Raw genomic sequence first — 16,351 nt, 5'->3', positions numbered from 1 at the left:
TTTTTGTTTTGCTTTTTTATTTGATAATTCATGGCTTCACCAATGCCATTAATTAGTGCAACAAGAAAAGTAGGAATAGCAATGAGAAATTTAAAGAATAACTTTATTCTTAAATTAAATTGTGATAGTTTTATCATAAAATAATTCTGCTAATTCAAAAAATTATTCTATAATTTCCTTCTTGCAGTAAGTTAATTAGTAACACGTCATATATTGATTATATATCAATTGAAGAAATTAGCCATTCTATCATAAATGCTACATTTCTTGAAATTCAAATTTTTGGATAAATTATTGGGTAATTTCACATTCATCAAAGTATTGGCTGCAGGGTAAAAACGCTCTTTGCTTATCGAATGAGTCCCGCCCCTCTCTTGTACTTGTCAAAATTAAGTTTTTCTTAACTACATGACAATGTCTGTGGACAATGTTTCTTTTGTTTTGTTTTAATGTAAAGTCAACTTACGTTGGCCCAGGGACACGTCGAAGAGTAAAGGATATTTCCCTCTATCCGATGTTGAAGTGTTTTTGTGAGAAACACAATTTTTTTTTTAAAATAAGACAAGAAAAATTGTGTGGCTTGAATTATTTTTTGTGACGAACACAAATTTCTGATCTTTAACTTGAATTGTTTTTTTTTTTTTCCTCCAAATTATGTCTCATATGAAAATTCTTATCACTTAGGTTTGGCTATATAATATGGAAATCTTCGAGCTTCCAATTACCTCGCTGCGAATAATTATCTTTTAACAAGTCGAAATTAGTGGCCCATTAATCCTTGAAATGAGGACTATTTTCATTTTACATGGTAACAAAAATTAAATTCTTACTATTTTCACCGAAGGAGAAAATAAAAAAGAAAAAAATCTATATGAAAGTATCATCTGCTACATGCAATCCTATAAAAATCGTAACTAATAAACCAGCCACAAACCTGCAGAATATTGAGATTGAATATGACCATTAAATATAGTCAAGAGTAAAGGCAGAGAAAAGAAAGAAAGCCCGTATGCAAAGAAAATAAAGATGTTTACCAAAGTAAGACCAATAGTTATTTCATAAATAAACGGAAAACTTTATTTCCAATGTAATTGGGAATGGGATTATTGAAGTATTGTACTTTTGAGTCATTTTTCTTTTATTTAGCATAACGGCAGCCAAATTTCTTCCCACTACATGAATAGATTATTTTAATTTCTTGATTTTTCCACTTTATAAATTCTGTATAAAGAAGTCGAGCACTCTAATTCTGTAACATTCCATTTGGATATTTTAAAAAATAAAATGACCATCCAAACCCAATTATTTTGGAATATATAATTGATAATTTTATTTTAAATAACAAAATAATGTTTTTCGTCCTCCTCATCAAACTAAAGAATTGAAAAATAATTCATCATCATCATCAAATAAAATGATCAATTAATTTTAACCCGACTCAAGAAAGTTTTTTGCTCGTTCAATGGAGAAGACAGCTGGCATCTGCTGTGTGCCGAAGGCATGAATTGACAGAGTCAATGGCAGAGGAGACAATCGGACCGCGACTAATTAGCCCCATTCACAAGTCACAAGTCAATAGACCACAGAGTACGTTGTTTCTTGAAGGTAATTAGATAAACAGCAGTTTCGTGTTTGTAGAAATAGATAGCTAAATACTCTAGAAAAATCAGGGATGGGTGGCGTTTGGGAATCGGGAAAATGGAAGAGAAAGTGAAAGAAAAAAAAAAAAAAGAGCTGATAAAATTTTTATTAGAAAGTATCAGAAACGTAAAATACTAGTTGCAAGTCCTAGGCTCAAATGAGCTACTTATTAGAAGAAATCAGAATGCTCTAGATTAATTACTGATGAGTAATACTAGCTATTTGCACACAAAATTATACATAAAAACACTAAAAAAAAAAACTAAAAAAAAAAATTTCATTAAAGACAAATTTATTCACTTTATTAATCTTATGTTTCTGCACAAGTATTCTCATTCTACTTTTGTGAAATTTTAAATTTTGTGTGCAAATAACATTTTTCATTACTGATTAGTTTACAATCTTCGGTGCCAGCTCATCACTATATTGTAGTACACTTGCCAACATGGCATTCAGTTACATAGCAACAGCCTTGCATGTTACATTTGTAACAACCTATAACAGTGTTGAATCCCAAAATACTTCGCTAAGCTTGATGCTATGTTTAAATTGGAATGGGAATGGGAATAAAAAATTTACTTGTTAACATAAGGTTGGGAATGGGAATGAATTCCACATGAATTTTGGATTGATTACTACTGGAGTTCTGATTTTGGGACGGGGAGATGGGAATCAAAACTCCATTCCATGTAATGACGCTTTTACCCCTCAACAAATATCATAATCCCAATTTTGTTCTCAGTTAAAAAAAAAAACAAAACAAAAGATAAAAGTCACGTACTCTTAGCTTTTTCGCATCGTCAATTGCCTCAGTCATGCAGCTCCGATTCCGTCATCACTTAGCTCCAATTCGGATTTGAGCTCGTTCCAATTTATTATTTATTAAGGCAATTATTATTATTAATTATTTCTATTTTAACTGTTATTATTATTATTATAATTATTTATTTATATTATTATTATTATTATTATTATTATTATAGTTGTTGTTGTTGTTATTTAATGTCATTATTATAATTAATTATTACTGTTATTTATTTATTTGTAATGTTATTATTAAATTTATTATTATTATCATTAATACTAAAGGACAATAATTAATAAAAGGTATTTTAATAAATTAAAATAATTCATTTCGATTGCAATACAAAATAAACACATCAATAAAAATGAATTGCATTTCGATTTCAATCTATTTAGATTACTAATTAGTAAATACACCATGAGTGCAGATAATGAAATGTGCTTCTTTCTTTGGCCATAATATGATCCTTTGATGAACTTTGATATTCCAATATGTACAACTGTTTTAAATGATGGACAAGGTGAATTAAGTGAAAGTTAAACAAAATGAGAAACAAAATAATTGGGCAACCATTTTTATGAATAATCTATACTAAGCGTGCGTTTACTTTTCTTGGTGATAAAATAATTAAAAAATTGAAATATTAAGTGAGAAAAATAATTGTTAAAAAATTTTAATGGTAAAGTGATGTATCAGAAAACAGTAAATTGACAATACATTTCTTTCAAAATTATTAGTCAATTGAAAGTCTTTGGCGTGCCAAATGGACATGGCAGCTGCTGTGCGCTCTTCTGAAAACGAAGCCTCCGGAACAAGTCACAATTCGACCAAGTACTTTTTAACTTTTAAGTGAGCCTCGACTTAGCCACGGATTTTATTAAAATAAAAAAAGCAGCAAAAAGTCGGCCAAGGTACACCTATGAGCCGCTCAATTTTCTAGATTTCTTTTGATTGAATTCGGTCCAGCTGATACGGTCATAAGATAATTATCTTTAATTACAAGAGATTTAAAGATATCTTTTTCAAAACCAAACTTGATTAGCTCAGCATTAATCTGTTAAGTAATTTATACTACTTGGTGGCTTTTAATTTAATTTCCACAAAGCCGGATTTTCATTTGCGAGAACTTTCTTTCTCTTCATACTCAAAAACATCCTCATCTTCTTCTTCTTCTTCTTCTTCTTCTTCTTCTTCTTCATCAGCATCATACTGATCAGCCCATTTGTTCTATCAATTTTAATTTAAATTACATAAAAAGAATTCGAACTTGCACTTAACCCTTCAAACCGGACTGTAATTAAAGAAAATTAATGCTTAAGTTTAAGGATTGTCGTCATCGGTGTATCATTATGCCTTTTTTATTTTTTTTAAGGTCCCAACAAACAGAATACAACTTTGCTTGCATAGATAAGTGTCTCTTTTTGAAATGTCCATTAAATAAATTCATTTTATTTATATTTAAAAAAACAATTTCCAGTATAGTTAGACCAATTGAGAACAATATGTTAGGAAACTAGAATGATTTTTTTGGGGGGTGGGGGGGGGGGGGAATATATAAAAATTGTTAAATAATAATTAATTGGTAGCAATCAGTTAAGATTTTGAGTACGTTCATCATGTGTTAAGGTATGTTTACAAGTTAGATTTTGTCTAGCATTTACTTAATTGTCTTAAATTTAATATGTCAAAAGTCTATAGTATTAGTAGACCTCAAATTTCTAAATTTGATTTGACTCACTATGATTTGTTTGAAAATTATAATGTGATATAGGAAATTTTAATTACAATACATTAAAAAATTGGAAATGATCATATACTGAGTCGAACCCACTAAGATCTATTGTATGAATTGGTTTTCCAAATTACGTCTCATATGAACTCCTATCTCTTAATGTTTGGCTAATATGGAAACTCTTTGAGCCTCCAATCGCTACAGTAATTCTCTTTTAAGAAGAATAAATTAGCGGTCTATTACTTAATGAGTAATGATGATACAATCATAAATATTTTTATATAAATATTATTGCACAAATTGATAAATTCTCTTTTAAGAAAATACATTAGTGTTTCTATTAATTAATGAGTAATGATGTAGTCAAAAGCATTGTTGTATAAATTAATGTGGCATATTATTATTATCATTTGTTGAATTAAAAGCATGGTATAACCCATTTGATGTATATTTACTCTTTTATTAACCAATCATATGTTGCCACGTTAATTTAAACAAGAGCTGTAATAATGTAGGTAGAAACCAATTTTCAAGAATTTTTTAAACATGTGTCGATATTTGCTAGTAATTGCCTAAATGCAAATTTCGTACGGATCCACTATTAATCATATGGGGTGTGTGTGTGTGTGTGTGTCTCTCTCTCTCTCTCTCTATATATATATAGTGTGTGTGTGCGCGTGTGTTATGGTTCTTTTTTATTACAGATATCTGCATTTTATAAAATGCAGACCTAATATTTACAAAGTTAATTTTATGTCACAACCAATTTAAGTTTATAGTTTAATCATTATGGCCACCATCGAAATAAAATCCTAATTCTGCCACTCAATAGAAGCATCCAGTGGGAGCACCCAATATTTTTTCTATAAAAGAGATTATGAAGACAAAAATTTAGGTGAAACAATTCCACAACATCACCATATATACTGACATGGAGAGATTTTCAAACTTAAAAATGACAAGTATGAGACAATAATGGTGGGAATGCCCACTTGCAATTTAATTGAACGGTCCCATCCTTCTCTCGCACCTGTCAACATTTAATTGGACAATTTAACGTGAGTTTTTCTCAACAATATGACAATGCTTGTTTTAATGAAAGAAGATAATCGTCACTTGCAATGCTTGTATATTGCCACGTATCACATCAAAGAGAGAACGGATTTCTCTCCATATGACAACAGATGTTGAAGTGTACGTTGTTGCTATTCTTTTGATAATTCAAGGATTCACAAGTGCCAATAAATAGTATAACAAGAAAAATTGCGTGGCTTGACTTGTAGTTGTGATAGATACTCATTTATGATTTAAAGCTTCCTGCGAAAGTTCTCTTTTAAGCAGAAGAAATTATTTGCCCATTAATTAGTTATGCGTGCTTTATGGGTTACAACATTTTTGTCAACCCTTAGCCCGACTCAGAAGTCACAGTTGCATAGTCAATGAAAAAGAAGATAATCGGACAGTCACTAATTAATAATGGGGTGACATTGTACTGATTGGATCATTTAGAGCTTTGATAGACAGGATAATCAATATAGGGTGGTTCATACTCGTAGATCCTATAATTTAGTGGCTCACGGTTTAGCGAAAAATGGCTTTAGCTATTTTGGAATCTCGGGTTTGGATTGAGAAGGTTCTGAAAGAGATAGATGTATTATTGTAATTGTTTGGCTTTATTTTGGCAATGAAATCAGTTCCATAAAAAAAAAAAAAAAACCCCGACTCAGAAGCCATAATTGCAAAGTCAATGAAAGGGAAGACAATTGGACAGTCACTAACTAATGATGCCGTGACACTAAACCGATTATTTATATCATGCATGTAAATATTATTAATTTAATCTAATTTATTTTGATTAGACTATGACTATGTTAGAGTTGATTTATAGTGAAGCACGAATCTTAACCACATACTCAAAATGATAAATAATAAAAAACTCATTATAATTTTAATTATATGATTATGAAAAAGTGTTCTATCTTAGAGCGATTTCAATATATCCAGACCTTCATGGTTATTATCATTTTTAAGAAAAGCAGAATAATTCCTAACGTGTCTAATGGATAGGACTTTCTTGGGCTCTTGGCATTCTTTCTTGAAGAAAGAAACGTCCTTTAATTAGCTCCATTCACATGTCACACAAGTCAATAAACGAAGAAAGCCCGAGATGGACAGCTAATACTCTAGAAAAACAGTAGGTCTATGTTTGTAGCAATAGACAGCTAATACTCTAGAAAATCAAGGATTGGTGGTGTTTTGGAGTCGGGAAAATGGAAGAAAAAGTAAAAAAAAAAAAAAAAAAACAGAGAAAATCTTTAGGATCAGAAACAGAAACGTAAAATTCGAGTAATAGGCTCTAAATTAAAATAAGCTATTTATACAAACAATCGTGCTATGTTTACTCAGTTTATAATATAAAATTATATGCATTAAAATTTTTAATCTTCTACATGCTACAAAGCATTCATAATTTTCTGAATATCAAGCAAAAGAAAAAAAAATTAAATCACACTCATATGATTATCTTCTTATAGGAAATAATTTTCACCAACCAGTGCGTAGTTTAACTAACATGAGGTTGTTCTAACTTAATCAAGGTTCTTGGTTTGAGACTTGAGAATACAGTTGTGTTTAAATACTTGTTAAGAGAGACTTGCCGCCCTAATAGTTTTAAGAATATTTCAATAGGAGCCATATGAGATTTTCATCTCATGTACGGTTCTAAAATGGAGAATTCTTTGAATTGAATGACAACTGTAATGGATGTCAGCTCAAAAGGTAATTATGCGGAAACTTTACAGAATTATTCCCGGCTTGAATCTGGATTAATCGGGATTCAATACATTGTTGGAGGAGCTTTGCCACCCTAGTAGTCTTACCCGCCTCGAATCTAGATTAGTCGATACCGAATGTGGTATTCGGATATTAAATAGCTTAATATAAAAAAAAAGACTAGTTTTTCCAACAAACTATTCACTCATAATTGATCATGGGTCAAATTTATGAAAATTAAACAAAAAGAGAAATAAGACAAGTCGGCAACTACTTTTATAGATAACCTACAATCCACACGTAAAATTTCTAATACCAGCATTGTGTTTTCTATTGGAAATTTCATTCACTCATAGTAACATGATTTATATCAATTATCTAAATATTGAAAAAATTAATCATTTTATCTACCTTACTTAAAATTCAAATGTTTAACAATTATACAAATTAAACTATTTATAGAGTTTCATGTCATATTCATCAATTAAATGAATTTTAACAAATTTTAAAGAATAGCCACCGAGCCGAGGGAGAAAGTTCTTTGCGCGTGTCAGGAATGAAATAATAAAATTATGTTTTTCCTCCTCTCCTGCGCATCACAGTAGAGAGTTAAAGCGTTTCAATTCGTCAAAGTCATGAATTGACAGAGTCAATGGAAATGAAGACAATCGGACAGTGAGTAATTAATATGGAATGTATATGGCAATTGACTCTTTTCTTTCTTTATTTAACAAATTAATTTTAATATTCAAACAATAGTTGCCTAACCGTCTAAAGATCTAAAGTACGAATAGTAGTTCTATGTTTGTACAAATAGACAGTTAATACTCTAGAACATCAAGGATTGATGGTGTTTGGGAGTTGGGAAAATGGAAGAGAAAGTAACAGAAACGTAAAATACGAGTTGCAAGTTCTAAGTTCAAACGAGATGGAAGCTATAAAAGAGGGACAAGATGAATCAAGTGAATTGAAAGCATAATAAGCATATCGAGATTAAGTGATATCTTCATGCTCTGTTGAGAACAGAGTTTAAAACAATCGGTAATTTTGATAGAAATTAGTTTTGTGTTAGTGAATTTATAGAGAACATCACATCCATGGTCACGGATTTTCCAAATGATGTTTATAATTATCTTATTTGCCAAAGTATTCATAATTTTCCAGACATCAAGCATCTAGAAAAATAATTAAATCACACTAATCTTTTATAGTAAATGGAAGACCATATTTTTCCAACAAACTCTTCACTCATAATTAATCGTGAGTCAAATTTATGAAAATTAAACAAAATAAGAAATAAGAACCATTTTTATATATGGATGACCTACATTAAATAGATTCGCACTTTAGATTTCTAATACAAGCATTGTGTTTTTTATTAGACATTTTATTCACTCATAGTAACATGATATATATCAATTATCTAAATATTGAAAAAATTAATCATTCTATCTGCATTACCTGAAGTTTAAAATTTTATCAATTATATAAATTAAACGATTTATCGAGTCATGTCACATTCATCAATTATATAAATTTTAGCAAATTATAAAGGATTGGCCGCTGAGCCGAGTCACAAAGTTCTTTGCGTGTCAAATAAACTAAGGAATTATTATTTTTTTTTTAAACAGAAGTATTTAGTTTCATTGAATAACTTAAACAGTGCTCAATGGGACAAATTGTTTTTCATATTAGGCATTTATTGAAAATGAAAAAAAAAATGCATTCACTGAGTGAATTTAACGGTGCCTCGTTAATATGATAATTGTGTTGTTTATGTATTTACTTATTTTTTGAGTGACACTAAACCGATTCAATTGGTTGGATTTTATTTAATTTAATCGGTAATTTTGCTTTACATTCAAATGGTTTGATCCAATGTCCCATGGCCGTAACATTCATACACTTTGTAATGAAAGCCATCCTATCACCTGACTCACGTGGCCTTGTATAAATCACTCCCTTATCTATTTATACTAGAAGAGTGTATGAATGAATTAATATGATTTTTGAAAATCGAATCACAATAAATTATAATGAGTACGAAACTCAGTAAGCAAATCAATTTTTCATATACCAAAATATATACATACATATATATATATAATGCAAATGCATGACGTGTCATAATATTCGAAAACATTGTAAAACAAATCATCAAAATCTCATTATGTCATTTTCAAACTTTCACACGCTCTTTCAAATCACTTACTTGAGCTACCTTCATTCAATTACTGCTTAGTAGGACTCTCTCTTAACTTTCATACACTTTGGGCTTCACGTCACTCGCCCACTTATCTTTTAATCATAATATAACATCCAGAGTGTCCTCCACTAAGCGAGTAATGAATTCAAGCATTCAACCTAAAACTGTAAAGCACACTTTCTTTCTTCAAATTTTGTTTGGCTAAAATTCACTTTTTCATTTAAGAGAAAACATAATACATTTTCGTGCTAATGCCAATGAAACAATCACACACATATATGCCCATGTCTGTAATCACGCTTGACACATACCAACACATCACATAAGCAACACATTTAAATCTATATCCGCACATGAAAATTGACTTTTCAAACATATCAAACATTTATATATTGTTTATTGTGATTCATTTAGAAGTTTAGTTCACTTCCCTCCTAGCATCCACGTATAACAAATGCGCACGATATTATCGACCTAAAATCAACAAGAAAACATCATAAAATAAAATCAAGTCATAATCATAGACTTCAACATCCACAAATTTCTCAACTAAAAAGTAAATTACCAAATATCCTCAAAACCATAAATTACCAAAATACCCTCAAAATTATGAAATCATAAATTACTAAAATATCCTCAAAATCATATATTACCAAGTATCCTCAATCTCAAAAATTATCAAAATATCCACTAATTCGCGGCGATGGCGGCGAATCAAGCTCCCAAAACCATGAACTTTCCAACGGATGATCGACGACGATAGGGTAGTCCCTGATGGTAGTAGATGGTCGTAAAAGACGGAGGGGAATGGGCGGAACAAAACCTAGTAGGTGGGGTCACCCAAAACTAGCGGAATCGCGACAAAACAAGGCGGTTTCACCATGAAACTTTGCGGCTTTGATCGGCGACCTTCGGGCTATTAATCGGCCGCAATGACGGTAGGGAATTGACGGCCGACTCTCAAGCTTTCTATTGGTGCATCCATTGGCCAGTAAAGTGGCTGGAAAATGGAGATTCATAAGGGTCGGATCACAAGGGTTCGGGTCGGATCGCGGGTGACCCGGTTAGGTTTCCTCTCTCTCTCTCTCTTCCTTGCTCTCTTTCTCTCTTTCTTTCTCTCTTATACTGCGTTTACTTGTCAGTAATCAGAATGAGTTGAAATCAAAATGGACTGAAATCAAAATGAGTTGGAATAGAAATGAGAATCAAAATAAGTTATTTAGTTGACCTACATGAATCGGAATCGGAATCGGCTGAAATCCCATTGATATGATTATTTTGTTTTCAAATCGGAATAAGAAATTATAACAAATCACTAAAAGATATTTAATGAATTATTATCATAATCATTATTTTATATTTTAATTATAGCGATTATTTATTCAAAAATTATTATTATTATTAATTATTGTCAATAATATATTAATTAATTGTAATTTTTTTAATTAATTAAAAATAATAATAATATACTAACTAATTATAATAATATATTAAAATTGTATATTAATTAATTATAATTATTAATATATTATTGTTAATAATATACTAATTAATAGTAATAATTTTATTAATTAATAATATATGTGAATTAATTAAAATAAATAAATTAGTAATTATTATAATAGTATATTAATTAATTAATTATAACTAAAGCATATTAATTATTGTGATTATTTATCAAATATTATAATATTAATAATTATTGTTAATAATATGTTAATATATTAATTAATTAATAATTATATTAATTATTTTGATTATTTATTCAAAAACTATAATTGTTAATAATTATTGTTAATAATATATTAGTTAATTAATTATAAATGAGGACAATATTGGCATTTTTAATTTTGGAAGAGGGTAAAATAGTCAATCCTTGGGAACGAGTCTCTCATTCTTCATTTTTAAATTGTGGTGGGCCTTATGATTTCGATTGCCGACTCTATTTTGCGAAGTAAACGGTGTCAATGATTCTGATTTCAAATTCCGATTCCCTATCCGGGGAGTAAACACAACATTAATTTATAAGGGTGAGGGGTTATTACAATAATATTAAATATAATTTATTTAAACATTTATAACCACGTATATAAATTTTTTTTATATACACATAATAATTGATAACAAAAATTAATTTTTTTATATTATTAATTTTGTTAACTTAATATAATTGATAATAATAATTATTTTTTTAAAGTTAGTGATTTTATTTCCTAATGAATAAAGGTAATTTTAGAATTTTTTAACATATATGAAGATATATATAAAATTATATTAAATGTAAAAGTAATTTTTATAATCAAATTTTAAAAAACTACTCATTCTTTATTTTTTAAAATTTACTGTAAGATAGAGTAATTTTATCAAAAATAATTTCTAAAAATATTTATTAAAGACTAAAATTAACTTTTAAATTTTTAAAATTACCGTTGAACATTTTAAAAACAATCCCAAATGGTCCTTAACATCATAAATGTGTGTGTGTGCAATTACCAAAATAGAAAGTATTCCAATAGTACTATATTAATGACAATTTATTTTGTATTAATGGTAAATGAGAAACGATACTAATTACTATTAATTGATATTAATGACAAATTAAATTGCAAAATAGGTTAAGCACTCGAGGGTGTTCCTGTTCAGTCTCCATCAACAGCGGCCGTCGTTGTGGCCGGTGGCTGTAGGGTATCATGATAGGTGGTTATTTTGGTATTACCGGACTCATAATTTTCCGATTTACATAATGGTAATACAATTGTCGGGAAAAAATAATCCTATAGTGGCAAAAATTGCACCGGAAGATCGGTGGCCCGGTAACTCCGCCGATAAACGGTGGCACTTTTACAAGCACCACCCTCGTATTTTAGATCGCCAGAAGTCAATAGAGTTGATGGAGGTGGCGGTGCACCACACTAATCCTCTGTTTAACAGCGGCGTTTTAGGCCGCCACTCCTTGTATAATTTCCGCCATCAAATGACCTCTTTTGCTGAACAATGTTGCACCAATATGTAGATCGGAAAAATCTGAATCTAATGATGCCTAAAACATCATGTTTGGACGCTGACCGGCCACTGGCGACGGTGAGGTCACCGGATCCGAAAAACAAGGCCGGTAGTTTTTAAATCTATTTTTTAAAATTTAGATATTAATTATATTTGCTATAAGGGTGTTCTTGGAATTATGTGTTTTTATCAAGGATATTTTCGGTATTGTACACTCTATAATTTGATTAAAAAATCAGTCATAAATAACTTTGAAGAATTAATAGAAAATTAAAATAATTATATTAGTAATTATTATCATAGTATATCAAATAGTTAATTATAATAAAAGTATATTAATTATTGTGATTATTTATTCAAAAACTATAATTATTAATAATTATTGTTAATAATATATTAATTTATTAATAATTATTATTAAATAATTATTATAGTAGTATATTAATTAATTAATAATAATATATTAATTATTGTGATTATTTATTAAAAATTATAATTATTAATAATTATGTTAATAATATATTAATTAATTAATTAAAATAATATATTAATTAATTATAGATGAGGACAATATGGGTATTTTTAATTTTAAGAGAGGACAAAATAATCATTTCTAGAAATGAGAGACTCATTTCCATCTCTCTCCTTGGAAATGAGCCTCCCATTCCTCATTTCCCGGGCTCCATGATTTTGATTCTGATTTCTGACTTTATTTTTAAAAATCAACGTTATTAATGATTTCAATTTCAGATTCCAATTATCTAATCCGAGAAGTAAACACAACATTAAATCAACTTGTTTAATAATCACTTTCTAAATGTATTCACCAAATACTCTTTAGATAATTTAAAATAATCTCAAACATCTTAGACTAATTGATAATAATATGTTATCAAATTTCAATGGCATATTAAAAAATTGTAAAATAACTGACCCATCAGTTAGGGTTTTTCAAGTACGTTCATCTTGTGATAAGGAATATTTAGAAGCGAGATTTTGTCTAGCATTTAATTAATCGTATGAAATTTTTATTTGTTTGAAGTTTGTAATGGACCTCAAATTTATTGGTTCGATTTAATTTACTTTGACTTGTTTGAAAATTTTAATTGTGATATGGGAATTTTTAAGTACGAACTGCAAAGAATTGAGAATTTCGAGCCCACCAAGACCTGTTGATGGTGTTATAAGCCCTACAACTGAAGCCCAAGAACACTAGCCTTTAATTACAAAGAGTTAAGAATCATATTTTGTTAAACCAATTTTATTACCTATAATTCAATTGAGTAAGAGTGATTTAAGTGTAATTTTCCTTATCTTGGATGTAATAAAAAATTATTGACGTTCTGACTCATTCTCATCAAAATTTTTTCATAAAGTATCAAAAAAGAATTTTAGTGAGAAGGGCAAAAAAAAAAAAAAAAAAAAAAAAATTAGAAAGAAGAGGGAACATAAAAATTAAGCATAGATATGTGGAGAAAAGAAGAGGCAACCAATTCAACGTCTTGTCACTGGCCCAATATCTCATTTGCCCTTTATTTAGCCCTGTTCACGAGTCAATATCGAGGAGACCATGGGGTAGAGTACTTTGTTTCTTGAAAGTAGTTAGACAAACAAACAGAACAATTATATGTTCGTAGAAATGGACAACTAATACTCGGGAAAAAGTGTAATTTTTAGGGACTTTTCCTGAGGTTTAGCATATTAATATATAGAGAGAATGTATCCATATAATTATAAATACCTCCCCTGCTGTTAGTATCCAGTTAATTTGATTGTTAACAAACTATTGAAATTACAAAAGTACCCTTTCCGTCAGAATAATAAATTATAAAATAGGACTTTAAGAACCGAATGGACTGTTAATTGCAATGGTAAAATGATCGTAAAATATCCCAAGCAGAGAGCTTAGAGCCTTATATTGTAAAATGATCATAAATGATCGAATTGGCCTTAATTTTTCATAATGATTTTTGATGTAGATATGAAACTGGGAAAAAAATTCTTTTATTTTTTTAATCATTCATCAGTAAACAATAAGATAACAAGATGCAGCAAAGCAAGCAAAACTTTAAAACTGCATCAAATACAAAATAATCCACACAGCCCCATCCGAAACATTATTCAAATCCCAAATGGTCTTCAATTAACTGAAACCAATTTATTTCTTTCCTCCAACTTTCCCACCACCCAAACACACACTCCTATGAAATTTAAACCTAACATCCTCGTACAGATCATCCTAGTACAGATCAATCTCGGTAACAATTACACGAGCACCGGCTTGCTTCAAAGCAGCAGCACAACCCTTGCCAACATCACCATAACCGCAAACAACAGCGGCTTTGACTCCCTCATGGATCAACAACGTGGCGTCACCATCGTCGTCGACGATGAGATCTGGGCCGTCGCCGGGACCCCAGTTCAGGGCTTTCTTTGTGCACCACCAGTACTCCTAGAGGGTCTCGCCCTTCCAGGCGAAGACGGAGGCGGAGTCACGTGCGATGGCGGTAGCTGCGTGGTCTTGGGTTGAGAAGATGTTGCCGGAGCACCAGCGGACTTCGGCGCCGAGAGCGGTGAGGGTCTCGATGAGGTCGGCGGTTTGAATGGTCATGTGGAGTGAACTGGTGATCTTGGCTCCTTTGAAGGGCTGTGAAGCGCAGCTCCATAAAGATGAAGACGGTGTTGGGTGATGTTTGCGTGAAAGAGAAAGCCAAGTGCAATATTTGTGAAAATTTTAGTTTGCTTTTGTCCAATGGTAATTACATAGCATTGGTTAATGGAGTAAACCCTTACAATTTTCTTAGATTTTCTCGGACATCAAGAAACACTAAGCTACACTTTTGAATTTTTTTGAATTTTAAATATATTTTTACATATTTACCCTTATATACTGATACCATACGTATTTAGATACTAATGGCAAAGGAAGTACTTGTAATTACGTGGATACATTCTCTCTATGTGTTAATATGCTAAACCTCCGGGGAGGTCCCTAAAAAGTACCCTCGGGAAAAACAAGGATTGGTGGTGTTTGGAGATTGGGAAAATGGAAGAGAAAGTGAAAAGAGCAGAGAAACTCTTTATTAGAAATAATAGAAACGTACAATGCACACTACCTGTTCTGAGAAGTGCACAATGCTGATATGGGTAAGTTTTACGAACCGCCCCTGAGGTTTAAAGTGTTTATACTTAGATACTAAGTTTTTCCGTATTCTTACATATTTCCCCTGTCGTGAGTATTTCCATTCATTGACTGTTTTGTGACTATTGAAAGACGAAAATGCCCTTGATGCCAAAAACAGCTCTCCCCGGTTCCGTTTAGACAATCAAGTTAATAACTGCTCATTTTTTTCCCTTAGCTCCTCTCTCAAAATGTACCATCATGTACCATCCATCTATTTCTTCTGTTGGGAAAATATGCTCTTTAAAAGCATATGTGTTTATTTAATTGTAATAAATATTTTTTCTGATTAATAAAATTAATGAGATATTTTATTCAAATATTTTAATTACATTAATATTTATATTAAAGTCCATTTAATCATATTATATGTATTTATGTGATCATCATGTAGATTCACAGAAGACATAAATACAAGTTATCTTATGATTAAATAAATTTAGTTCGCAGTTGATAAATAAAGTTGGGCACTTTATTTAGGTATAGATTGTAATAAATTCATTGAATGATTTGTCTTAATCATGTATAAATTTATTGATGTAGTACGACTACATTGAACAGGATCACATATGAGATTTAATTAACTTTGTAATAACTGTCAGACTTATTAAATCTCATAGACATTGATTTTATTGTAATCTTAATCTTGAGTTAATTATGATTTCATGATTGTAATTGTTATTCCATTTGAGTTACCAATGGGTATGACACATACTTGTAGTCTAGATTATCCGGTATCTTGGTGGGAGCATTTATGAGTATTGGAGTTATAGATTAACAATATAGAATTTGTATAACACATCTCTTGAGGGGTTTTCGACACTTGATCATAGAATTCTCTGGCCAAAGTGTGTCAACATATTTAGTATGTTGAAAATGATCATTAGAGAAAACCAGTAAGTATCAAGGAACAAGATGTAATTAAATTGATTGGACAGTTGAGATATCGATTTAATTAATGATGTGGTACAAAGGATTGTGCAGTAAAGAAATCAATGTGGCTTGGGACGA

Source organism: Citrus sinensis, chromosome 7 (assembly GCF_022201045.2).
Source record: "Citrus sinensis cultivar Valencia sweet orange chromosome 7, DVS_A1.0, whole genome shotgun sequence".
In the NCBI taxonomy this organism is placed as follows: domain Eukaryota; kingdom Viridiplantae; phylum Streptophyta; class Magnoliopsida; order Sapindales; family Rutaceae; genus Citrus; species Citrus sinensis.
This window is presented reverse-complemented; position numbering follows the sequence as displayed.